This window comes from Neofelis nebulosa, chromosome 11, assembly GCF_028018385.1.
Source record: "Neofelis nebulosa isolate mNeoNeb1 chromosome 11, mNeoNeb1.pri, whole genome shotgun sequence".
Lineage (NCBI taxonomy): Eukaryota > Metazoa > Chordata > Mammalia > Carnivora > Felidae > Neofelis > Neofelis nebulosa.
Window position 1 is genome coordinate 54,573,180 of NC_080792.1, and position 27,014 is coordinate 54,600,193.

Genomic DNA, 27,014 nt, shown 5'->3' on the forward strand with positions numbered 1-27,014 from the left:
TGACTGGCGTGAGGTGATATCTGAGTGTGGTTTTGATTTGTATTTCCCTGATAAAGAGTGACGTTGAGCATCTTCTCATGTGCCTGTTGGCCATTTGGATGTCTTCTTTAGAGAAGTGTCTATTCATGTTTTCTGCCCATTTCTTCACTGGGTGATTTGTTTTTCGGGTGTGGAGTTTGGTGAGCTCTTTATAGATTTTGGATACTAGCCCTTTGTCCGATATGTCATTTGCAAATATCTTTTCCCATTCCGTTGGTTGGACTTTTCCTATTTTATAGATTTTAAAAATTAACTGTTTGTACAAGTTAAATGGTTTCTCAAGACAACACAGCTAATGAAGTATGTATAGTGGGAGTGGGGCAACATCTCAGAGATGGGCTCTGTGGCTCAAGATGCTAGCATGTGGTGAAACAGGCCTACCTTCAGGGTGTGAGTATCAGACCTGTGATTTGGTGGGCATTGAACACAGAGCCAGCACCACTGCTGCTGTAGAGAATATTCTGGCAGCATTGCAGGGTGGCCTGAGGTGGGGGACGGCAACCCCCGCCCCCCATATCACCCCATTCTTCTCTTTTCAGTCTGTCTTCCTTCTATGGCAGTGTTAATTTTTTTTTTTTAATAATTGTATTAGAGCTTTACTTAGAAGCTCGCAATGGTACCCAATGACCACAGGTAACCAACAATTAATGTGGTGCACAAAGCACTTTAATATCTGGGTCCCATCTTTTGTTTTAGCATTCCTCTCCAGTCATTCTTTCCAGAGCAGATGCTGCCACCAATTTTTAAAAATTTTTAAGTGTTCATTTAATTTTTGAGAGAGAATGAGCGTGAGTGGGGGAGGGGCAGGGAGAGAAAGAGGGAGACACAGAATCTGAAGCAAGCCCCATGCAGGGCTTGAACCCATGAACCGTGAGATCATGACCTAACCTGAAGTAGAACGCTCAACTGGCTGAGCCACACAGATGCCCCCAGGTGTTCCCACCATTTAGGTATTCTTTGAGAATAAGACTTGCCTCTCTCACATCAGTATGCCCTCAAAGTACCTCCCTCTAGAACACCTTGCCACTTTTTTCATCCAGAAGAGCCTCACTCATCTTTTTGGATTGGTTTCCATGTAGTCTCTGCATGATACCTTCCCTGGGCTTCTAGACAAGAGACCATTGTTTTCTTTGCTGTGGGTCTGTAGTCCTACATGCCTAGTTCTCACTGATTACACCAGCATCCCTGTGCAACTCTGTCCCTTCAGCTCGACTGTGTGAGCCTTGAGGCCAAGAAATGTTACCTGACTCACCTGTGTGTGGTTACTACTAATTCCTTTTGTCCCATCTTTAATGCCTAATCATACAGAGTGAATTCTTGACACATTTTCACTTTATCGAGAAGTGTATTTGTCTCTTGCCATTTTGGAGAAAGGGAAAATAGCAACTCTTGGGGACCAACAAAGCCCCTGTACCCTTTTTGTCTTCTAGGGTAAGAGCAGGGCTAACATGTATTTGAAAAGACAGAAAATGAATTTCTTCCAATATTCTATTACAGAATGTCCAAGAAGCACCTGGATTCTAGCATTCCCTTCTCTCCATGGGAGTGACCCTTGTCAGTTGTGATTTCTTCATTAACGCTCTTCTCCAGCCCCCAGAAAAATGCTATTCTAGTCCCACCAACTAGCATAGAGTTAATTCAGTTCCTTAATGAAAATGGGGTATACTATAAGAATGCTATTCCAGCTGTGGAGTTTTAAAAAATTTTTACAGTCACAGCTGCAGAAGTAGTTGTAATAAGTTAAAATGTTGATGATTACTATTATCAACCCTCTCGAATTATATACCCCTGAAAAAGTGGTAACTCTGTTACCTCTTTATTGGTTTTTTAAATTGAGATATAATTGAAATATAACGTTTTATTAGTTTCAGGCATACAACGTAATGATTTGATATTTGTATATGTTGCAAAATGATCACCACAGTAAATCTAGTTAAGATCCATTACCACCTAGAGTTACACATTTCTCTTTTAGGGGATGAGAATTTTTAAAATTTACTCTTCTGGCAACTTTCACAATACAATATAGTGTTATTAACTATAGCCACTGTGTTGTACATGATCTTTAGGACTTATTTTATAACTAGAAGTTTATACAGTTCACTCACCTCCCCAGCCCACTGCCTCTGGCAAGCAACAATCTGTTCCAGGAATTGTTTTTTTTTTTTTTAACTCCACATATAAGTGGCATAAGGTATTTGCCTCTCTCTGACTAAATTCACTTAGCATAATATCCTCAAGTTTCATTCCTGTTGTGGCAAATGGCAAGACTGCATCTATTCTTGTGGCTGAATAATGTTCCATTAATCATACGGAATATTTTATATGTATGTCACTTTATCTATTCATCCAATATGCCATATCTTGGCTATTGTAAATAATGCTGCAATAATATACATGAAGGTGCATGTATCTTCTTGAGTTAGTGTTTTTATTTCACTTTTCATTTAAAAAATTATAGTTGATACAAATGCTGTATTTGATTCAGGCATACAATACAGTCAGTGATTCAATGTTTATATACATTATGAAGTGATCACTACAAATATGCTTCCCATTTGTCACCATCCAAAACTTTTTAATGAGAACATTGATGACATTTTCTATGCTGTACTTTATACCCTCATGGTGACTTAAGTTATAACTGGAAGTTTGTACTTCCCCTTTACCCACTTAACCCATTTGCCTACGACATCCAGACTGGTAGGCACCTGGTTGTACTATGTATTCATGAGCTACCATAGTTTTGTATTTTGGATCCCACAAACAAGTGAAATCATAGGATTTGTCTTTGACTCAGCTCACTTAACGTGATATTTTCCAGGTCTATCCATGTAGTTCCAAATGGCACGATTTTGTTCTTTTTTGGGGGGTAATAGTCCATTTTGTGTGTGTGTGTATTCATACACACGACATCTTTTTTATCCATTCATTTAACAGTGGACACTAAGGTTGCTTCCATATCTTGGCTATTATAAATAATGTGGCAATAAACACAGGAGTGCATATATTTATTAGAACTGGTGTTTTCATTTTCCCCCCGTATATACCCAGAAGTAGAATTGTGGATCATATGGTAGTTTATTTTTAATTTTTTGAGGAACCTCCAAACTGTTTTCCAAAGTGGCTGTACCCATTTACATCTCTACCAACAATACACAAGGGTTCCCCTTTCTCCACGTATTGCCAACACATTATTATTTTTGTCTTTTTGATATTAACCATTTGGCTTGATATGAGGTGATGCCTCATTATGATTTTGATTTCCCTTTCCCCGATGATGAGAGATGGCAGGCATATTTTCATGAGTCTGTTGTGCATTTGTAGGTTTTCTTTGGAAAAATGTCTATTCAGGCCCTCTGCCCATTTTTTAATTAGATTGCTTGTAATTTTGATGTTGAGTTGTAGGAGTTCTTTATAGGTATACTTTGGATATTAACCCCCTGCTGGATATATTGATTGCAAATATCTTTCCCCATTCAGTAGGTTTTCTCTTCATTCTTTTGATAGTTTCCTTTGCTGTACAAAAGCTTTTTAGAATGATGTAGTCCCAATTGTTTATTTTGTTTTCGTTGCCCTTGCCTGAGGAGACAGATTCAAAAAAAAATATTGCTAAGGCTGATATCCAAGAGTTTACTGCCTATCTTTTCTTTTTCTCTTAAAAAAAATGTTTCTTTAAAAAAATGTTTATTTATTTATTTTGAGAGGGAAAGAGAAAGAGGGAGATAAAGAAGCCCAAGCAGACTCCATGCTCAGTGTGGAGCCCGACACAGGGTGCAATCTCCTGACCAGGAGATCAAGAGACCTGCCCTGAAATCAAGAGTCTGATGATTTCCCAACTGAGCCACCCAAGCACCACAGCCTATGTTTTCTTTTAGGAGTTTCACGGTTTCAGGCCTTTAATCCATTTTGAGTTTAATTTGTATGTGGTGTAAGAGAGTAGTCCCATTTTGTTCTTTTGTATGTAGCTGTCAGTTTTCCTAACACTATTTATTGAGGAGAATATATGTTCCCCATTGCATGTTCTTGCCTCCTGTGTCAGAGATTAATGAATTGTATAAGGGTGGGTTTATTTCTGAACTCTCTATACTGTTGCATTCATCTATATGTCTATTTCTGTGCCAGTACCATACTGTTTTGATTACTACAGCTTCATAGTATAGTTTGAATCCAAGGATTGTGATACCTCTAGCTTTGTTCTTTCTCAAGGTTGCTTTAACTGTTTGAGGTCTTCTGTAGTTCCTTACAAAGGTTAGGACCGTTTGTTCTAGTTCTCTGAAAAATGCCATTGGTATTTTACATAGGGATTTCACTGACTCTGTAGATTGCTTTAGGTAGAATTGACATTTTAACAATATTCATTATTCTAGTCTATGAGCACAGTAGATCTGTCCATTTGTGTCATCTTCATATTCTTTTATCATTGTCTTACAGTTTTCAGAATATAGGTTTTTCATTTTCTTGGTTAAATTTGTTCCTAGTATTTTATTCTCTTTGATGCCGTTGTAAATGACATTGTTTCCTTCATTTCTTTTTCTGATTATTAGTGGCTATATACTAATATAAACAATAGATTTATGTATATTAATTTTGTATCTTGTAGCTTTACTGAATCTATTGATTTTCATAGTTTCTGGGTGAAGTCTTCAGGGTTTTCTATATATAGTATCAGGTTATCTGCAAATAGTGACAGTTTTGCTTCTTCCTCACCAATTGGGATGCCTTCTATCTCTTTTTCTTGTCTGATTGCTATGGGTAGGACTTCCTGTACTGTGTTAAATAAAAGTGGTGAGAGTGGGCATCATTTCTTGTTCCTCATTTTAGAAAAAAAAACTTTGAGCTTTTCATTGTTGAGGATGATATTAGCTAGGGAATTGTCATACATGGCATTTATTGTGTTGAATTATGGTCCTGCTATACCTATTTTGTTAGAGTTTTTATCATAAATGGATGTTGAGTGTGCCTGGGTGGCTCAGTTGGTTGAGTGACTTTGGCTCGGTTCATGAGTACAAGTCCCGTACGGGGCTCTGTGCTGTGAGTGTAGAGCCTGCTTCATACCCTCTGTCTCCCTCTCTCTCTGCCCCTCCTCTGCTCACAAGCTCTTTCCCCCCAAAATCAATAAATATTCAAAAAGTGAATGTGGAATTTTGTCAAATGCTTTTTCTGAATCTATTGAGATGATCACATTGTTTTTATCTTTTGCCTTATTCAAGTGGTATATCATGTTAATGCATTTGTGGATATTGAACCATGCTTGTATCCCTGGAACAACCTTCCTTGATTATGGTGTATGATCGTTTTAATGTATTGTTTAATTTGGTTTCCTAATATTTTGTTGAGAATTTTGCATCTCTGTTCATCAGGGATATTGGATTGTTTATATATATATAATATGTATATATAATATATATATTATATATACATATTATATATATATTATATATAATATATATATTTGTGTGTATATATTTTTTTGTTTGTTTTAATTTATTGTTTAATTTGTTTGTTTTAATGTATTGTTTAATTTGGTTTCCTAATATTTTGTTGAGAATTTTGCATCTCTGTTCATCAGGGATATTGGATTGTTTATATATATAATATGTATATATATATATTATATATACATATTATATATATATATTGTGTATATATATATATAATATATACATATTATATATATATTATATATAATATATATATTATATATATACATATTATATATATATTATATATAATATATATATTATATATACATATATATATAAAATATATATATATTTGTGTGTATATATATACACACACACATATATATATATTTATAGTGACATATATATATATGTATATATATATATATATATATATATATATATATATATATATATATATATTTGTAGTGTCTTTGTTAACCAGGTTAATGATGACCTCATAGAATGAATTTGGAAGCATTCCTTCATCTTCCAGTTTTTGGAATAATTTGAGGGAGATCACTATTTCATTCTTTAAATGGCTGGTAGAATTCACCTGTGAAGTGGTCTGGTCCTGGACTTTTGTTTGTTGGGAGTTTCTGGATTACTAATTCAATTTCATTACTAGTAATCAATTTGTTCAGATTTTCTATTTCTTCCTGATTCAGTTTTGGAAGACTGTATATTTCTATGTATTTATTCATTTCTTCTAGACTGTCTAATTTGTTGGTATATATTTGTCCATAGTAGTCTCCTATAATCCTTTGTATTTTTGTGGTGTTGGTTATAACTTCTTTTTCTGATTTTATATATTTGGATCCTGTCTCCTTTTATCTTGATGAGTCTGGCTAAAATTACCATTTTTGTTTATTTCCCCAAAGAGCTGGCTCCTTGTTTCATCGATCTTTTCTATTTATTTATCAGTGTCTATTTCATTTATTTTTGCTTTGATCTTTATTATTTCCTTCCTTCTACTAACTTTGGACTTTGTTGTTCTTTTTATATTCCTTTAGGTTTAAGATTAGATTTTTTGAGATTTTTGTTTCTTTAGGTAAGCCTGTATCACTATAAACTTCCCTCTTAAAAATGCTTTTGCTGGGGCGCCTGGGTGGCTCAGTCGGTTAGGCGGCCAACTTCGGCTCAGGTCATGATCTCACGGTCCGTGAGTTTGAGCCCCGCGTCAGGCTCTGTGCTGACAGCTCAGAGCCTGGAGCCTGTTTTGGATTCTGTGTCTCCCTCTCTCTGACCCTCCCCTGTTCATGCTCTGTCTCTCTCTGTCTCAAAAATAAATAAACATTAAAAAAAATTTTTTTTAAATGCTTTTGCTGAGTCCCATTGATTTTGAAGCATTGTGTTTCCATTTGTTTTAAGGTAATTTTGATTTCCTTTTTGCTTTCTTCATTGATCCCTTAGTTGTTTAGTAGCATGTTGTTTGATCTCCACATGTTTGTGGTTTTTTCCTTGTACTTGATTTACTTTCATATTGTTGTGGTTATAAAAGATGCTTGATATTATTTCTATCTTAAATTTATTGAGACATGTTTTGTGGCCTAACAAGCTATCTATCCTAGAGAACGTTCCATGCACACTCAAAAAGATGTATTGTCTGTTGTTTTAAATGGAATATTCTGTAGTTATATATTGAGCCTATCTGGTCTTAATGTGTCATTCAAGGCCACTGTTTGTTACTGATTTTCTGTCCACATGATCTCTCCATTAACGTAAATGGGGTGTTAAAATTCCCTCCTATTATTGTATTAGTAGCAAATTCTAACAGACATACAGAAATTGATACTCTTCAGAAATTAGGTGCTCTTCACTCTCAACAATAGCCAAATTATGGAAAGAGCCTAAATGTCCATCAACTGATGAATGGATAAAGAAATTGTGGTTTATATACACAATGGAGTACTACGTGGCAATGAGAAAGAATGAAATACGGCCCTTTGTAGCAACATGGATGGAACTGGAGAGTGTGATGCTAAGTAAAATAAGCCATGCAGAGAAAGACAGATACCATATAGTTTCACTCTTAGGTGGATCCTGAGAAACTTAACAGAAACCCATGGGGGAGGGGAAGGAAAAAAAAAAAGAGGTTAGAGTGGGAGAGAGCCAAAGCATAAGAGACTGTTAAAAACTGAGAACAAACTGAGGGTTGATGGGGGGTGGGAGGGAGGGGAGGGTGGGTGATGGACATTGAGGAGGGCACCTTTTGGGATGAGCACTGGGTGTTGTATGGAAACCAATTTGACAATAAACATATATTGAAAAAAAATAATAAAGATAAGACAGAAAAAAGAAATTAGGTGCTCTTATGATGAATGCATACATATTTGTAAATTATTTAGAGTGTGTTGGAATGATCACTTTATTAAGTAATGCCCTACTTTTTTTCTTTTTACAATCTTTGTTTTATTTATCTTTTTTTTAAAAACGGTTTTAATCTTTATTTATTTTTGACAAAGAGAGAGACAGAGTATGAGCAGGGGAGGAACAGAGAGAGAGGGAGACAGAATCTGAAGCAGGCTCCATGCTCTGAGCTGTCAGCACAGAGCCGAACACAGGGCTCAAACTCACAAAACATGAATTCATGGCCTGAGCCAAAGTCGGACACTTAACTGATTGAGCCACCCAGGTGCCCTGCTTTATTTGTCTTTTTAAAAAAAGTTTTAATTTAAATTCCAGTTAGTCAACACACAGTGTAATGTTAGCTTCAGATGCACAAAAGCAAGTCAACACTTCCTTACATCACCTGGTGTTCACAAGTACACTCCTTAATCCCCATCACCTATTCAACCCATGGCAAACATCAGTCCTCTATAGTTAAGAATCTGTTTCTTGGTTTGCCTCTCTCTCTCCTTTTTTCTCTCGTTGCTTGTTTGTTTCTTAAATTTCACGTATGAGTGAAATCATATGGTATTTGTTTTTCTTTGTCTTTATTTTAAAGTTTATTTTGTCTGATATGCTATCACTTTTTTGTTTGTTTCCATTTGCATGGAATATCTTTTTCCACCCCTTTATTTTCAGTCTGTAGGTGCTATTAGGTCTGATACAAGTCTTTTACAGGCAGAATAATATGGGTGTTACATTTTTTTAATCCATTCAGCTACCCTATACCCTTTAATTAGAGAATTTATTCCACTTACATTTGTAGTAATCATTGATAGGTATGTATTTATTGTCATTTTGTTAATTGCTTCTGTTTGTTCTTCTCTGTTCCTTTCTTCTCTTGCTCTCTTCTTTGGTGATTTTATGATTTTCTTTAGTATTATGTTTGGATTACTTTCTACTTATTGTGTAACTATTTTGGGTTTGTGGTTACTACAAAGTTCATATGTAACTGCTAAGGATATAGCAGTCTATTTTAAGTTATTGGTTGCTCAAGTTTGAACACATTAAAAATAAATACATTTTTGTGATGCCTGGGTGACTCGGTTAAGTATCCGACTTTGGCTCAGGTCATGATCTCACAGTTTGTGAGTTTGAACTTGCACTGGGCTCTGTGCTGACAGTGCAGAGCATGCTTGGGATTCTCTCTCTGCCCCTTCCCCACGTGCATGCATGCACAGCTCTCTCTCAAAATAAATAAACTTAAAAAATAACCACATTTTAATTTTTCCATCCCTATATTTTATGTATTTGACATCATATTTCACATGTTTTAATTCTGTTATTACAGATATAGTTGATTTTTACTGCTTTTGTCTTTTAACTTTTATCCTAGCTTAATAAGTGGTTGATCTACTACCTTTACCACATTTTGCTTTTAACAGTGAGATTTATTCTTTCATAATTTTCTCCCTTTCTGCTTAAATAATTCTCTTTAACATTTCTTGTAAGGCTGGTTTAGTGATGATGAACTCTTTTAACTTTTGTCTGGAAAGCTCTGTCCTCCAATTTTGAATGATAACCTTACTTGGCAGAGTATTCTTGCTGTAGGTTTTTTCCTTTCAGCACTTTGTGGTCCAGAAGGAAGTCACCTTATATATTCAGTTTCTATTGAAAAAGCAGCTAGCTGATAGCCTTATGGGGGTTCTCTTGTATTAAATAGTTGCTTTTCTTTTGCTGTTTTATGATTCTCCATTCATGTTTAAGTTTTGACATTTTAACTATCAAATGTTTTGGTATGGATCTCTTTGGGTTCACCTTGTTTGGGGATCTCTGTGCTTCTCAGAGCCATATGTCTCTGTGCTTCTAAGTTAGAAAAGTTTTCAGCTATTATTTCTTAAAATAACTTTACTTGCCCCTTTCTTTTCTTCTTTGGGAACTACTATAATGCAAATGTTGATATGTTTGCTATTATTCCAAAGGCCACTTAAACTATCCTCATTTTAAAAAATTTGTTTTTTTTTTTTTTTTTTCTTTTTGTTGTTCAGCTTGGGTGATTTCCAATACCTGGTCTTCCAGATTGCTGATGTGTTCTGCATCACCAAATCTGCTGTTGATTCCTTCTAGTGTATTTGTCATTTCGGTTATTGTATTCTTTAGGTCTGATTTTTTTTTTAATTTCTTTTTTTGCAGTTCTTACTGTGTTCATTCATTCTTCTGAATTTGGCGAGTATCTTTATGATCACTACTTTGAACTGTATTGGGTAAACTGCTTATCCCCATTTCATTTACTTTTTAAAATACGTTGTCTTTTTTTTTTTTTTTTTTCATTTGGAACATATTCTTTGGTCTCCTCATTTAGCCTGACATTATGTGGTTGCTTCTGTGTATTAGGTAGATCAGCTATATTTCCGGGTGTTAAAGGATTGGCCTAATGTAGAAGGTATCCTGTGTGGCCCAGAAGTGCAATTCCCCTTGGTCAACAGACCCAGGAGTTCCCGTGGTGTCCTCTGTGGGCTGCATGCACCCTCCTATTGTGGCTGGGCAGCTAAAGGCATGTCGGTGGGTAGGGCTGGCTCCAGTCTGGCTGGCTGTGGTGCCTTTTGCTGCAACAGCTGCAGGATCACTGGTGGGCAGAGTGAGTGGTACTACTAAGGTAAATGGAGAGTGACAGAAATGGTGCCTGCCAGGGCTAGGCCAGCTGGATAGAAGCAGATGAAGAAAAATGGTGCCTGTTCCTGGGAAAAGTTACTATGGATCTGCCCCTCCAGAACACACCCTAAAATTAGTAAATGTCTTTCACACAAGGCCCTGGAACTTTATAAACTGAGGCATCGGTGCTGAGTCTAAGAGTGAGTTTGTGCATGGGTTTTTTAAGACCAGAGTCTCAGTTTTCTATAGCCCTCTCCCATAGTTAAGCCTCACTGATGTTCAAAAATTATAGGGGCTCACAAAGCATGAGAGACTGTTAAAAACTGAGAACAAACTGCGGGTTGATGGGGGGTGGGAGGGAGGGCAGGGTGGGTGATGGGTATTGAGGAGGGCACCTTTTGGGATGAGCACTGGGTGTTGTATGGAAACCAATTTGACAGTAAATTTCATATATTAAAAAAAAATTATAGGGGCTCATATTCTTAATGCAGGTTCCCAGAATAGGAAGGCCTGATGTGAACCTTGAATCCTTCTCTCCCCAGCGGAGCTGGAGCTATCCCTCTCACTTGTGATTTTCTGTGCCAGGGGAGGGTCCTGACTAGATTGCATCTCTGCTCCTCCTACCCATCTCAATGTGGCTTCATCTTTATACCTTTAGTTGTGGAAGAGCTGTTCTGCTCGTTTACCTGTCATTTCCAAAGGGTTAAATATGTTTTTGTAGTTTTGATGTTTCTGTGGGAGGAGGTGAGCTCAGGATTTTCATTCTCTACCCTAGTGATCTCAACCTACCTCCATTTTCATTTATCCAGAAGTGGAGTTGCTGGATTGGATGATAGTTCTATTTTTAATTTTTTTTTGAGGAAATTTCACACTATTTTCCAATAGTGGCTGCATCAATTTGCATTCCTACCAAAATACACAAGAATTCCCTGTTCTCAACATCCTTACCAGCATTTTTGTATTTTTGATGAATGTGTACCAGCTGACCATCCGTAGGTCTTCTTTGGGAAAATGTCTATTCAGATCCTCTGCCTATATTTTAATTGGACTGTTTGGGTTATTTGCTGTTGAGTTAGTAGTTATTTTATATATTTTGGATATTAGCCCTTTATCAGATATATGATTTTCAAATATCTTCTATTCTGTAGGTTCCTTTACCATCTGTTGATGGTTTTCTTTGCTGTGCAGAAGCCCTTCAGTTTAACGTAATCCAACTTCATTATTTTTGGTTTTGGTGACAGATCCAAAAAGTGTGACCAAGACCATTAGCAACCTGCTTACCAGCCATGTTCTTTAATCCATTTTGAGTTAATTTTTGTGTATAGTGTAAGAGAGTGGTCCAGTTTTATTTTATTGTTATCTATCTATCTATCTGGTTTTCTTGACACCATTTATTGAAAAAACATCCTTCTTCATTTGTATGTTCTTAGTTCCTTTGTCATAAATTATGTTCATCAGGGATACTGGCCTATAATTTTCTTCTTCACTAGTGTTGTTGTCAGGCATTGACATCAGAGTAATGCTGGATTCCTTTCCTCTTCTGTTTTTCCAAGAGTTTGACATTTTTTTTTTTTTTAAATGTTTGGTAGAATCCATTATTGAAGTTATGTGATCCTAGAATTTTGTTTCTTAATTACTGATTTAATATCCATATAAAAGTCAGTCTGTTCAGATTTCTACTTCTGTATGATTCAGTCTTGGTAGATTGTATGTTTCTAAAAATTCAAACATATCTTTGAGGTTGTCCACTTCATTGATTTATAATTTTTCATAGTAGTCTATTATGAGCTGTTATGTGTCTTTGGTATCAGCTGTAACATCTTTTTCACTTCTGAATATATTTACTTGACCCCTCTTTTTTTTATTGGGGAGTCTAGCTGAAGATTTGTCTATTTTGTATATCTTTTCAAAAAAATCAACTATTAATTTCATTGATGTTTCCAATTTTCTGTTTAGTCTCTATTTCATTTATTTCTACGCTGATTTTTATCCTCTCCATCTACCAACTTTGAATTTTGTTCTTTTCTAGTTCCTTGAGGCATAAAGTTAGGATCTTTTTTTGTTTATTGCTATGAACTTCCCTCTTAGAACTGTTTTCTGCATCCCATAAGTTTTGGTATGTTGTATTTCCTTCTTTTCTTTTTTGGCTCATTGGTTGTTGAGTAGCATGTGGTTTAATCTCCACATACTTGTGAATTTTTTAGTTTTCTTGAAACTGATTGCTAGCCGTTGTGGTCAGAATAGATGCTTGAGATGATTTCAGTTTTTTTTTTTTTTTCATTTATTAAGACTTGTTTTTTACCCTAAAATATCAAGTCTGGAGAATGTGCCATGTGTGCTTTAGTAGTATGTGTGTCCTGTCGTTTTGAGATGAGATGTTCTGTATGTTTCATAAGCCCATCTGGTCTAACATATCACTTAAGATCAATGTTTTCTTATTGTTTTTCTGTCTGAATGATCTAGCCATTGATGAAAGAGAGGGATTAAATTCCCCTATTATTGCATTGCTTTTTATTTCTCCCTTTATGTCTGTCAGTATTTACTTTTGATGTATAGCTGCTCCTGTTTTGGATGCATATTTACCAATGGTATATCCTCTTGCTGGATTGGCCCAGTTATAATTATGTAATGATCTTCTTTATCTGAATGCCTATTTTACGTGATAGAAGTGGAGCTGCCTGTTCTTTTGGTTTCAATTTGCATGGACTTTTTCCCTCCGTTTGCTTTCAGTTTGTGTGTATCCTTATATCTGAAGTGAGTCTCTTCTAGACAGCATATAGATGGGTCTTGTCTTTATTTGGTCACTCTATGACTTTTTGATGAAAGAATTTAGTCCATTTACATTTAGAATAATTGACAAATATGCACTCATTGCTGTTTTGTAAATTGTTTTCTGGCTGTCTTAAAAATTCCCTTGCTCCTTCTCTTGCTCTCTTCCTTTGTGATTTGATGGTTTCTGTAGTGGTATGCTTACATTTCTTTCTCTTTTTGCATATTTACTATAAGCTTTTTGTTCGTGGTTCCCAGGAGGCTTACATAAACAACATATATTGATAACATTCTATTTTAAATTGATAACAACTTAAGTCTAAATGCATTTAAAGCTCAACATTTTTACTCCAGCATTTTGTTTTTGACATCACAATTTACATCTTTCTATCTTGTATATCCCTTAACAAATTATTTTCATTAGTTACTTTTACTACTTTAAACCTTTGTAATAGCTTTATAAGTGATTAATCCACCAACTTTACATCGATTATTTTGAAATTTCCTATTTATCCATGAAATTTATACTTTTATGTTTTCACGTTATTTTTTTTTTTAATTTTTTTTTTTTAACGTTTATTTATTTTTGAGACAGAGAGAGACAGAGCATGAACAGGGGAGGCGCAGAGAGAGAGAGAGGGAGACACAGAATCTGAAACGGGCTCCAGGCTCTGAGCTGTCAGCACAGAGCCCGAAGCGGGGCTCGAACTCACGGACCGTGAGATCATGACCTGAGCCGAAGTCGGACGCTTAACCGACTGAGCCACCCAGGCGCCCCTGTTTTCACGTTATTAATTAGCATTCTCTCAGTTTAAAAAAGTGCTTTAACATTTCTTGTAAAGACAGTCTAGTGGTGATCAACTACTTTAGCTTTTGCTTGTCTGGAAAACTCTTTCTCCTTGTGAAGGATAAATTGGCTAGGTACTCTTATTTGGCCATTTTTTTTCTTTCAGCCTGTTGAATATATTATTCCACTCCCCTCTGGCCTGCAAAGTTTCTATCTTAAGGGGCAGTGGGGCGGGTTGTGTGTGTGTCCCTTTTATATGACAAGTTTTTCTCTTGCCTCTAAGTTCTGCCATTTTAATTCTACTTTGTCTTGTGGGTCTCTGAGTCATCTTATTTGTAAGTCTTTGGGCTTCCTGGACCTGGATGTCTCTTTCCTTCCCCAGGTTAGGGAAGTTTTCAGCCATTATTTCAATTAAGTTTTACGTCCCCTTTTCTCTCCCTTCTCCTTCTGGGACCACTATAAAATGAATGCTGGCTTACTTGATATTTTCTCATATATCCTTAAGTTGTCTTCACTCTTTGTCATCCTTTTTTTTTCCTGCCCTCAATGACCCCTCTTTAAGGTAATATATTTCCTCTATTGTATTCTTTAGTTAAGTTACTGTATTTCTCCATCTCTGTTACTTCTACTTGGTACTTTTAAATATTTCCTATGTCTTGGTTCAAGTTCTCCCTGTAGTCCTCCATTTTGTCTTCTGAGTTTAGTGAGCATCTTTATAATCACTATTTTGAACTCTTTATCAGGTACATCACATCTCCATTTCATTAAGGACTTTTTTTGGTGCGTTAACTTTTTCTATTCTTTGGAGCATATTCCTCTGTTTCTTCATTTACCTTGATTTCTTATCTTGGTTTCTGTGCATTAGATACAACAGCCACCCCCCTTCAACTTCTGAAGTATTGGCTTTGTGTAGGAGTTGAACCTTATTCAGCTGCTAGCTTTCCATTATCTCTCAAACCTTTTTGATTGTTTAAGCAGCCTATTATATTTTTAGTGGTTTCCAGTAGTCGAGATTGTGTGAAGACCTGTCAGTCAGAGTTCCAAAAAAGAGGAGCTCAGTCTGCATCTTTTATTTAAAAAAAAATATATTATTTATTTATTTTGAGAGAGAATATGCACAAGCAGGGGAGGGACAGAGAGAATCCCAAGCAGGCTTCCTGCTGTCAGCACGGGGTCCAACACGGAGCTCCATCTCAAGAACCATGAGATAATGACCTGAGCCACAATCAAGAGTCAGACACTTAACTGGCTGAGCCACCTGGGCGCCCCCAGCATCTTTTAATGTAGGCAAATATACTTGTTTCAGGGAAAAACTGGTAGATAGGCATTTGTCTGCTCCCTCTGCACTGAGCCCTGGGTGATATCCAATTAGGAACTCTCTTTCTTTGCTATAATCCCATTGATGACAAATTTATTTTTTTCTTTTAATGTTTATTTATTTTTGAGAGACAAAGTGCAAATGGGGGGAGGGGCAGAGAGAGAGGGAGACACAGAATCTGAAGCAGGCTCCAGGCTCTGAGCTGTCACCACAGAGAGCCCAATGCGGGGCTGGAACTCATGAACTGTGAGATCATGACCTGAGCTGAAATCAGATGCTTAACCAACTGAGCCACCCAGGCACCCTGCTACAATCCCATTTTGAATCTTGGAACACAAGCCTGGCTGGCTACCAGACAAGCTCCTTTCATGGAGACAACAACCATGTCGGGCAGGGCAGTGCAAACCATGAGGGCAGTGCCCACCTTCTGAGGTCTCTGGAGAGAATTGTAGTCAGCCCCTAGATATGTTTCAGTTTGCTATCTCTGGGCTGTGCCTTGGGTGGGATAGCCAGTTAAGAAGTATTTCTGCATTCGTAACCGCACTGTAGGACCTTCAGGTGTAAGCCCCACTGTCCATCAAAACTAGGCGATCTAGAGGTGGCTCCTGGGTGACAGTGGCAAAAATGGGGGTGCTGGACGAGTATACAGCTCCTTCCCAAGAGCTATCAGGTAGCTGGAATGAGGTAGTGGGGACTCCGCCCTCTTTCAGCAGGCTTCAAGATGTCTGTTAAATTAGATGCCTGCTCCTAAGATAAGTAAATAAGTGTCTTTCAAGGAAGACTGGGCACTTCTCAGTGGGCTATCTTGGCACTGGGTTTTGGAGTGTTGAGTCAGCAAAATCCCCTTCGGGATTACTTCTCACTTTGTGATTGCCTTGTGGGTCTTGTGGATGCATGTCCCTGTGGCTTTCAGTGCTGGATGTTTGGTCTCTCAGGTGCATGTCTTAAAAGTTAGGGTGCCCGATGTGCTGTTCAAACCCTTTGCTCCTCAGGGAGAAGCCTGTAGGTCACTGAGCCAGGGTTGAGTTTATAGTAAGATGTTGTAGAGCCTTTCCTACCTGCTTTGATGTTCTTTTCTCATACGTCCAATGTGTAGGCGTTGCTCAGCTAGTATTTTCCCCCTTAAGAAACCGTTCCATATGTAGCTGGAGGTACGGGACCCTCCTAGACACTCATCTTGAACTAAAACCACCCCTCTGTTTCCTCTTGTATGAAATACTGGTAGTGGCAATGTTTAATTCAATAAAAAAAAATGTAGTAATTGCATAGAAATAGGGCTTTGTTGAAGAATAAATGGAATGATGCATTAAAACCTTTAGCATAGCACCTAGCTCATGCATGCACTCAATATAACAATCACAATAACACATTATTTTCATCATAGTGAGATAATTTGCGATGATGTGTTGGTTTGCTATTCTGTCATTATAGACTTATCTCACAGATTTATACGTGCTTATTACATAAACTATACCAATCTGAGTCAATACTCTCTTAGGTTGAATTCCTTGAAGTTATTTCCTAATTTTAATCTTAGGTTGTCTTAAGTTTGCTTTTTATTATTGCTTCTATTATGGTTCTGTTTTTCACTGCCGATCCTTCTGTTGATGGTAAGCTAAGAATTCAAATTCGGAATTTTTGACTATTCACTTGCTTAACTGGCACAGAACCCATATTTAAAAGTGGAGTTACTAATAAATCCTGCAGGGTTTCCTCTATCTGGGCCACTCGTTAGGATTTTTCAGGAGAACTTGATGAACTAACAACTACAAATGTCCAGGCATGATGTAAAATGAATATATCAACTTGTCATCTCTTTACAAAATCCCACATCTAGTTATATTTTTTCAAGTATAGTTAAATTAACAAAAATAGCTAACTTTACAAAGTGTTTGCGTCTTCTCTTAGGTTACTATCTTTAAAACCGAGCAGCAAAAGTCTTGCCAAAGACTCTGTGGGGAGAAACCTGTAGAGTCCTTCATTATGCTACAGTTTTCTTTAAAAAATGAAGTTTCTCAAAGTCAGGTACAGCTGTCGGATATAAATAGCTTCTTGAAGATGTACCACATCTGGCCAAAAAGTCATTTTTCATGTCTAGCATTTTCTAACTTTCTGAGTTGTTCTGTAAAAGCATTATTATTCTTATGCTGTGCAAGGCAGACAAACCAAGACGAGTGATGGGGAAAAACAATGATCACCGTTCCTATATAACTGCCATATGCTTTTCCTTCCGGTAGCACAAGCGCTCATTATTCTGCTTTTCAGGGGTTCTACTTTTCTGACTCTTGGGCCAATGCATAAAGTGGGAAACTGGGTTATTCAAAGTACAAGAACAAACGCTGATGAGGCCTGCTACAGGAAATGGGAAGGGAGTGACGGCCACCAGTTCTCTTGTAACCGCGCTTCTCCTCCAAACCGTGCTGGAGCCGCTCATTCCACGAGTGAGTGGGTACAGATGGCCAGGTCACTACCTTACTGTCTGGCATCGATAATCTGTTGTGAACTGCACTGAGCAGAACCAGCATTTAGTGACATCCATGATTTCTTCTGTGTTACACCTGATGCTCGGACAACCACCAGGCCACCAGGAAACATTTGCCCAGTTGTTACATATTCACTCATGGGACAAATAAATGACAAAACCGTTGAAATGCGCCTGTCACTATCCTCGATACTGGAGGAGGAATGAAGAGGACCTTCCCTCGAGGAATTTAAGATCTAGTGAAGGACACAGATAATAACATGCTTGTGGCTGAAAAGGATTCCCTCTTGGTTTCGCTCTTTCCTGCTTCTCTTCATTCTTAGAAACGGAGAATTTTAGAATAACACACGCAAGTTTGGCTGTGTGATTAACGTTCTCATGATAGAGACAGTTATTTCCACTTAAGAAAGAATGACTGTCACTCAAAAGAACTGCCATATGATCCAGCAATTCTACTTCTAGGTATATATTTGAAGGAAACGAAATTATGATCTTGAAAAGATACCTGCACCCCCATGTGCAACAGCCAAGACAGAAACAACCTAAGAGTCCATCAACAACCGAATGGATAGAGGATGTGTCATAAATACCTACACAAAACGGCATATTTTCAGTCCTTAAAAAAGCACAAAGTCCTATCATTTGCAACAACGTTGATGGACCTTGAGAGTGTCGTGCTCAGTGAAATAAGAGAAAGACAAATACCGTAGGACTTTACCTATAGGTGGAATTTAGAAAAGATGAACTCATGGCAACACAGCACAATGGGTGTCCCAGAGGGTGAGAGAAGCGGGGAGATGTTGGGCAAAGGGTGAAAACTTTTGGTTATAAGGTGAATAAGTTCCAGGGTGCGTAGGGATAGCTTGTTTCACCGTGCTTCGCTTTACCGCACTTCACCCATACTGTGTTTTTTACAAACAAGGTTTGTGGCAGTCCTCCGTTCAGCAAGTCTCGTGGTGCCATTCTCCCAGCAGCATTTGCTCACTTCGTGCATCTGTGCCACATCTTGGTAATTCTTGTAATATTCCAAACCTTCTCACTATTATTATATTTGCTATGGTGATCTTTGACGTCCCTATTGTAATTGCTTTGGGAAACCAGAAACTGCCCATATGAGACAGTGAACTTAAATGCCGTATGGCTGCTCTACCAAACTGACTGTTCCCCATCTCTCCCCCTTCTCCGATTCCCTGAGACACAACACTATCGAAGCTGGAGGCCATCGTGGGGTAATTAGTTGGCATAAGTGTTCAAGTGAAAGGAAGAGTTGCGTGTCTTTCACTTTCAGTCAAAAGCTAGAGATGATTAAACTTAGGAAGACACGTTGAGTGCCCGACAGCTGAGATGTGAAGGCAAAGTTCTTGAAGGAAATTGAAGAGCTATACTCCAGTGAACACATGAATAATAAGAAAGTGAAACGGCCTTATTGCTGATGTGGAGAAAGTTTGAGTGGTCTGGGTAGAAGACGAAACGAGCCACAACAGTCCTGGAAGCCAAAGCCTAATCCAGAGTTAGGTTCAACCTCTCTCAGCATTCCTGGAATTGGAGAGTTAGGCCCTAACCGAGGGTGGTTCATGAAGTTTAAGGGAAGAAGCCATCTCTGCAACATCAAAGCTCAAGTTGAAGCAGCAGGTGCTGAGGTAGGAGCTGCAGGAAGTTATCCAGGAGATCTCGCTAAGAGAACTTGTGGAGGTGGTTACACTAAACAACCTTCTAAAGGGGAAGTTGCTATCTAGAACTTTCACAGCTAGAGAGGAGAAACCAATGCCTGGTTTCAAAGGACAGGGCGACTCTCCTGTCAGAAGCTAATGCAGCTGGTGATTTTAGGTCAAGGCCCACGGTAGGGTGCTTAAGAATTGTGCTGTCATTCAGAGCACAGGCAGAGCAGATTTAGCCTATCTGTTTTACAACATGGCTTACCAAAAAATGTAAGCCCACTGTTGAGCTCTGCTCCTCAGAAAAAAAAGATTCTTGTTCAAAATAGTACTGCTCACTGACCACACATGTAGTCACCCAAGAGCGCTGATGGAGATGTACAATGTTTGCGCACCTGCTGACACAAGACCCGGTCTTGCAGCCCCTGGATCAGGGAGCAATTTTGACGCTCCAGCCTCATATTAGAGAAATACATTTAATAAGGTTATTGCTGCCATAGATAGTGGCAGATCTGATAGATCTGGGCACTGACGATTGAAAACCTTCTGGCAAGGATTCAACATTACCAGGAGTTTGGAAGAAGGTGATTCCAACCCTCATGGATGAGAGGTTCAAGACTGCAGTGGAGGAAGTCACTGCAGATGTGGTGGAAATAGCAAGAGAACTAGAATTAGGAGTAGAGCCTGAAGATGGGATTGAATTTCTGCCATCTCGTGAGGAGTTGCTTCCGATGAATGAGCAAAGAAAGTGGTTACGTGAGCTGGCCTCTACTCCTGGATGACAACAAAGGATTTAGAATATTCCTTTAAGTTAATTGAGAAGGCAGTGACAGGGTTAGAGAGGATTAACTCCAATTTTTAAAAAAGTTCTGCAGCTAAAATGCTATCAGAGTCGATCTTCGTCCTATTTTAGGAATCGCCACAGCGACTCCACACTTCAGCAACCACCACCCTGATCAGTCAGCAGCCAAAACATGGAGGCAAGAACCTCCATCAGCAAGAAGATTATGATCTGCTGAAAGCTCAGGTGATGGTTAGCATCCTTTTTACGTTTTTTTTTTTTTTTTAAGTATTTATTTCCTTCATCTCTACATTATGGGGCTCACACTCATGACTCAGGGATCGAGAGTTGCACACTTTTCTGAGTCAGCCCGGTTCCCTGATGGTTAGCTTTTCTTTTCTTTTCTTTTCTTTTCTTTTCTTTTCTTTTCTTTTCTTTTCTTTTCTTTTCTTTCTCTTTCCTTCCTTCCTTCCTTCCTTCCTTCCTTCCTTCCTTCCTTCCTTCAGCAAGTATGTACTTTGTGGTTTTCAGACGCGATGCTATTGTACCTCGATTACAGTATAGTGCTTGCCTTGTTGAGATACTTACTTCATCGTAGTAGTCTGGAACTGAACCTGCACCATCTCTAAGGTATGCCTGCTATGTACAGCATGGTGACAAGTCAACAATACTATATGCTTGGAAGTTATCAAAATATTATATCTTAAATATTCTCCCTATACACATACACACGAGTTAATTATGTGAGGTGCAGATGTGCTCATTTTCGTGGGATACCATTTTGCAGAACATACATGTATCAAATCATCATGCTATATACCTAAAGCTTACACAATGTTATATGTTAATTATATAGCAACACAGCTGGGGAAACGATATGCCAATGTTCACCCTCATCACCCTCCTAAGAACAGGAACCATGGGGCACATGGGTCCCCTCAGGAGACCACAAGAGAGAAAAGGATTTTTGGACTGCCTTATCTGACTGACTCTCTAAAGATTAAAGATGTACAAAAGGTAGTTTGCAGCACATCCCAGAATTTGTGCTTGTCTATGATATTCAAGGAGTACGATGGTGCTGTTTACCTTCTAGACATTGCAGAACGCAAGGCAGGGTTATACCATTTCTCCAGTTTTTCCACCAAGGTAAAAGTTTGTAACCGCCTGAGCCTACACTGCAATAAATGATGTGACAATCACAGTAAAATGTGATTAAGAATCATTAGGGCACTTGTGTTCACTACCAGAAGTTAAGTGCTAGTAGACAGTATGAGGCTTGGTTGTTCGGCCATCGTTATTTGGCTTTTCTACTGTGAACAGAAACATGGAACGTTTTTCAAGAGAAGTATTTCAGTGATGGCATTTTGGCTCTTTGGTAGTCAGGGACACCAGTGCTTGCTATCTTCATGTTCTTTCCAGAGTTACCTCCAAGTTTAAGGCCAGCCACCTCATGTTTCCAAGACAGCTGCTGGAGTGCCAGCCCTTAGACACAAGGCCAGATGAAGGTAAGTAGGAAGTTAAAGGGGCAAATCTCCAACTGAGTCAACTTTCTGAAAAGATAGGTAATGTCCCATGCTACCCTTTCACTAATATTAACCAGAACTTACTTAAATGGTCACATCTCATGCTGCCTTGCAGGCTGGTAAATGTAGGCTTTCAGCTGGCTACTTGCAATAAAACTGGAATTCTGATAAGAACGGGGAGAATGCCTTAGGTAAACAACTAGAAGTCTAGACTCCAGCACCTGTGGAAAACTGCCAATGTATTAAGAGTAGAAAATACTCATCATTTCACTGTGTGAATGAGAGGGTTATATTCACTCGAGTATACTATCTATATACAATACTGGGAACTCCTGGGTGTTTGAAAAGTGGGGGTATTTTTTTTCCTTCTCACTGCCCCAGATGCGGTTATGTGCTCCTTCTCTTCAGCAGAGTTTTCTTATCAATTGATAATTTTGTCCTAAAGGGACAAGAATCCTACAGCTGTATGGATTGTACGCATTGTTTTGCTTCAACCTTAATTATAATGTTTTCCCATGCTGTCTGTCCAGGTGTTGTTCTTCAACCTGCTAGATTCTTCTTAGGAGAATGCAGGTAAGGATTGTGCTCTTTCCAGAGCTCTCCCTTTTTTTTTTTTTTTTTTGTTCCTGTCCCCTTATTCTTAATTAGCTTATTTCTCAAACATCTACTAAGAGCCCATTATATCTGGCCTTCAGCTGGTAATAAGATTTATTTTTCATCTTTGTGTTTCTTTACCATCCATGTCCTTCCCATCTAGTTGTGGAGATGTCAAGGGAGCACGTTGAGCTCGTTTTCGTACGTGCTCAAGAGATTAGAGGGATTGGGGGAGACAGGGCGCAAAGGAGGAGTGCCCAGGCATGTCTGGAGGAGGGGGAGCAGCCTTCAGAGAAGAGGCGTTGCTTGGTGTAGGGGGAAACAGTTTAGAGACTTTCTAGACTGTCTTCCAGACAGAACACAGCACCGGCAAGGACAGCACACTGTTTGAGATGGACAGACTGTAAGATGTGACAGGAGGAGAAGGGGCTCATGATGATTGTCTCCTTTCTCAGAGAACACAGAGGCTGTCACGTACAACACTCCCAACCCCCATCTCTATCCACCTTTATTTCTTACCGTGGCTTCTCCACTTCCCATGCCCAACAAAATTGTTGACTCCCAATTTCCTTCGAAGTCAGTCTCCTGCTTCCATCCTACTGGCGCTGCCACATTTGTCCCTCTGTCCCTTTTCACCTGGGTGATTATGCAAGTCTCCTCACTGTTTCCAGCCTTCGCCACCTCTCCTCCTGGCTTACACCTACCCTCCACCCAGCCAAAGGAGCGACTTATCTGATTCTATAAAACAAACACTTCGGTAGCTCCCATGGCCCCAAGGCAAGTTCAAATTCCTTAGCACAGTACAGGTCGTTCTTCATACCTCTGGCTTCCTTCTCAGCCTTGATGCTGAGACACAGGGACACAGGCAAACACTGTGAAACACTGGCCATGGGCTCACAGTGCAGAGCCTGTTCCAGGGAGGTGGCCACAGGCGGGGCTTGGAGGGACCCATTTTTCAACTCCCACTGGCTGGAACTCAGCCCTTTGGCCCCACCAAACTGCAAGGAGGGGTGGGTGGGGGCACAAGATGTTGCTGCAAGCAGTCTGCCCTAGAGCCCCCTTTTCAGCTTTGTCCTTTTACCTTCCATACTATAAATTTTCCTGGACTACCTTGGTAACAGATTTTTCCTATTTCACAAATTTGTTTTACGAAACTACTAAGTTAGTAATACTACCTTTTTTTTTTTTTTAAGTAGGCTTCATGCCCAGTGTGGAAGTGAACACAGGGTTGGAACTCATGACCCTGATATCAAGACCTGAGTTGAGATCAAGAGTTTGGAGGCTTAGCAGTTGTTTGTTTGTTTGTTTTGAGAGAGGGGGGCGGTGGGGAGAGAATCTCAAGCAGGCTCCATACTGTCAGCACAGAGCCTGACCCACAGATACCACAATCTGCAAGATCATGAGCCAAGATCAAGAGTCAGATACTTAACTGACTGAGCCACCCAGGTACTCGGTGGGGAGGGGGGTCATTTGTTCTTCTTGTTCACTTTAGGCTTCAGTGTCTTGTGCTATTGATTTTCCTTAAATAATTATTGCTCACACTTCCTTACTGTGGATCAGGTACCGTAAGCATTTATTTAAAACGCTTTTCTAAGATAGGTTCTATTATTTGCCCCAGTGTACAGATGAGGAAACTGAGGCACAGAGTGTTAGGTTACTGGTCCAAGATCACACAGCTTGATAACTGGATCCGAATCCAGGCAGTCTGACTGCCCCCCCCCCCCTTGGATTGTATGGTATACTGCTTTTCAAATGTGCAGTGCGTTTTGGATATATGTTTAAGGTTAAAAATAAGCATTGAGTTGATTAATTTAGGTAGTCCATGGAGGTTTCTTCCACTTTTGTGTAAGGGGAGGTCAAACCACAATGATCATTTTTAATGTGATCCACTCTGACATTTTTCCTTTCCATTCTCTGTGCAACTTTCTAATACTTCAAGGGGAAACAGAAGCCCCCATATGGGAGCCATTGCACAATTCTATAGAATACTTGTAACCAATCACACAATTAAGAAAGAAGAAAATCCTTAGAAGTTGTCAATATGTGGCTCATTTTATGGTGGACACTAAATATTTAAATAAATTCAATGAATCTACTTGTAATTATGGTCTGAGTAATCCATTTTATGGCCCAAATTGTAGACAGTATATTTCTATAGTCCTAAGCTAGCAAAATGAACTTAGATCCAATTATAAACATTTCCATATCCCTAAACTAATGTGATGATTTTAGATCTGTAAAAGACTCTGAAAATAACTCCTGCGTCCTTGTCTCCACTTGGTGAGACTTTGAGACCTGTTTTCTTTTTTGCGTTCTAGAAAACACTCCGCTCGTTTTTTAAGGACGATTTCAGCCTTCCAGTCCTTTACAGCAAAGGATAAAAATAGGAATTATTGTACAATCATTAGAATAAGCACAATCTGGACAGGAATCTGTTCAACACTGTGTCCTCATTTTGTGGCACAAAGCTGACATTCAAGAACCATTGTTGATAGGTTCTGCCTCACCTTTTCCGTTCACAGGTCGGTGGCAATGTCAGCGGGGCGAGTCGTTAAGTTCCCACAAGATGGCTCTGGCCGACTGTGGTTTTGATCATTAGTGCCTCTGGCCCTGCTTTTAATCAGCAGCACTGAACACTAGCCCCAGGTCCTTGCCAGAGAGCAGGACTTTTAATGGTCTCCTCCTCACCTCTTATTGAAGGCTCTTGACAGAAATATTGAAGGACAAGTGTTTAAAGGATCTGTGGTCAATGCATTCCTTACTGTGACCTTTCCGTGGATTGAAAGCTCTGAAGTCTTTCCCCAGAGCCCACACACAGAAAATGGTGTCTACAATTTCAGAGACCTGCATCCTCTCTGAAGCACATATTGACCCTAGAGAATCCAGCCTATGATAACAAACAGGCTTCAATTTTGCCAATTCTAATAAATTGGTAGTGATGGCCAAGGGCACTTGTTTGGAAAATCAGCCCATTTTGGCCTTTGCAGAAAAGAGTGCGATGACCTGGTTGTACACACTATGTACACGGGAGGAAAGTGCCGGGCCTGCTAATGGGCTATATTTGTGGCAACCTTTTTCTGGCGGTTAAGGTACACTATCAACAAGCTGTGTATGTTTTCCACACGCTTTCCCATTTCTCCAGCAAACTGCTTCCTTTGAGTTGGATTTAGGCATTATGCCCTCATGTCGTATGAAGGCGCAAAAAAAAAAAAAAAAAAAGTTCCAGTGAGACCTGCTTACCTGTCAATTTTTGTTGTCAGAATTTCATAAGGAATACTGGCCACCACAGGTCAGTTAAGTCCCTGTCCAACCGAGGTGTCAAGAAAAGCTTTGCTTCACTGGAGAATGCTATGCTATCATGACAATGACTATATACGAATGATATAATATACGGTTGCTTTTCACTTCAGCTTGGAGGAATATCAACTTGATGTCAGTAATCATCCAGGGCCCAAATTCAGCCTCCAATAGTACTAATTTTTGTTGATAGATTTATTGATAGATCTATCAGTCTCTCTCCACCGATCCGTCCTTACAGGCCACTTCAAATCATTGGTGGCACAAGGCAGGATCTTTAAAACTAATAAGAAAAATAGCTCTCCTCTTTTGGCTTCAGACCATTAAATTCACCGCTTTAAGACCAAAGACTAACAAACACAAGCCACTAACAGATTAGTATATCCATCTAAGTCACTGGTATACAGCTGGGGTCTTCTTTTTGTCTCCTATTCCCTCCTTCCAGTAGGACTAAACGGACTTCTTCCTATAGACAGAGTCTAACGTGAAACCCTGACAGGTTTTTTTCTTTCTTTGCAGTGCAAGTGCTCGACCTCAGCTTTAATTGCCAAGGCATCCATCTCAAAGAAGGCTCTCCTTCAAAGATGGCGACCTCCAAGAAACACATGGTCAGCCCCAGGACAAGACAGAGCCAGGCTACCTCACCCCACTGAGCCTCCTTGGTTTCAGAGAACTCGATTTCAATAACTGACCATTTGGGCCACGTGCCTTTTCTTTTCTCACCTTTTTTGAAATTCACCAATAGTGAATGAGCCCCTGAACCCTAGGCCCCTACTCTCCACCCCAATAAAAGCAGAACCTCTGGCCTGTGCATGCTCTCCCTCTACCTGTGACCTAGTTGTGGGGCCCCCGGTGCACGGGGTAATCTCCAAGTCTTGCAAGTCAGAAATCTCTATCTTTTCAAAGTTTCCTGATGGTGGTTGCTACAGAGCATCTTGCAATCATAGTAAGAACCACAAGGGCCGATCCACCGACAACACTGGTCATTGATAGGCTGCAAATGCGCTAAAACAACTGATGTCAGCAGGATTGCCCAGTTGCTCTTGCAGTTAACTGAGGGGAATGCCCTTTACCTGTTGTTTGCTCACTAGCCACCCAGCTCAGGGAACTAACCATCTGGGAAACTGAGCATGCTTGCCGGGGGTCTGTGGCATTGCTATGTGCTCTTACATATTGCCTTTGCGATATGCTCCCTGCGGTATCCAACCCAAAGAGTCATGATACAGTTACGAACAGTCTCTGCAGAGTGATGTGATCAAGGTCATAGGCCTAATGAGACATTAATTACAAAGTCCTCGAAGTGCCTGGTGGCTCAGTGGGTTGA

General features: G+C 39.2%; 1 protein-coding gene and 1 long non-coding RNA gene across 9 annotated transcripts in view; one reads left to right on the forward strand and one right to left on the reverse strand.

Moving 5' to 3' along the window:
* DLGAP1 (DLG associated protein 1) overlaps positions 1–27,014 on the reverse strand; it is a 908,014-nt gene that overhangs the window by 460,220 nt on the left and 420,780 nt on the right. The gene's annotated exons all lie outside the window — the stretch shown is intronic.
* LOC131490348 (uncharacterized) lies at positions 21,596–26,501 on the forward strand. Its single transcript, XR_009251051.1, has 3 exons — positions 21,596–21,781; positions 22,330–22,372; positions 26,210–26,501. It is a non-coding gene; the product is annotated as an uncharacterized LOC131490348 (long non-coding RNA).